This window comes from Myotis brandtii, unplaced genomic scaffold, assembly GCF_000412655.1.
Source record: "Myotis brandtii unplaced genomic scaffold, ASM41265v1 scaffold691, whole genome shotgun sequence".
NCBI lineage: Eukaryota > Metazoa > Chordata > Mammalia > Chiroptera > Vespertilionidae > Myotis > Myotis brandtii.
Window position 1 is genome coordinate 122,098 of NW_005370704.1, and position 815 is coordinate 122,912.

Below are 815 nucleotides of genomic sequence, written 5' to 3' on the forward strand. Positions count from 1 at the left end.
CGGAGAGCCCCCCACGGGGCCGCAGCTGCCGCCCCCCTGGAGGCAGGCAGACGCCTCGGGTGCTTCCCGGCAACCTGTACACATTCTGCCCTTCAGCTCTGTTTCCATCCACAGACGTAGGCAACCTCCAATGGCAATTCCCCCGTAACCTGGAGCCACTGCCGCTTCTCTTATCCTCGAGGCCGGTCTGCACGCCCTGCGTCCTGCGGACACACCAGCAGGCGGCTGCCGTCACCTGCCAGGCATGGTGGGTCCTTAGTGCTCCCCGCTTCCCACCGCACCTCTTCGACTTTGCAGAGCTGTCTAGCTCCCAGCACCTGGGTGAATTGCTCCGTGTGTGCCTGGGGGCACCCCCTCCCTCATCCTGGTCCTGTAGGGTGCCACTGAGGGACTTTTATTCCCCCTGGATAAAAGGGGCTCGGGTCCAGGCAGGGCCAGGCACCCAGATGACAGCGAGAGGGTGAGTCTAGTGAGTGGACTGGCAGAGCCTGTGGAAGGTGAGCTTAGCCGGGGCTCCTGTTCCTCCACGGTTTCGGCGTTGACTGCTTCCAGGGGGCCCACCTGCCACCGTGGCCCTCTCCCCAGTCCCTGGTAGAATGAGCACTTGTGGTCCCTTTGGAGTGTCCTTATCAGCGTTTGTGCAGGTCCGGCATCCTGCGCTTGGTTTCCCTGCGCCCAAGGCTGGCAGGTGCCCCCGGCAGGGACGGGACGGGCTCCCTTGCTGGCTGCTCCTGGGCTGACCCGGCTCCTCTGCTTGTCGCTCCCTGCAGGCCCACACCTCCCCCGCCGCGGGCTCGCAGGCCTAGGTGCCCATG

General features: G+C 65.4%; 1 protein-coding gene across 1 annotated transcript in view; it reads left to right on the forward strand.

Annotated features, from left to right (window-relative positions):
• The window catches only part of LOC102259369 (chromosome unknown open reading frame, human C9orf69), a 9,199-nt gene that overhangs the window by 6,300 nt on the left and 2,084 nt on the right, over positions 1-815 (forward strand). The gene's annotated exons all lie outside the window — the stretch shown is intronic.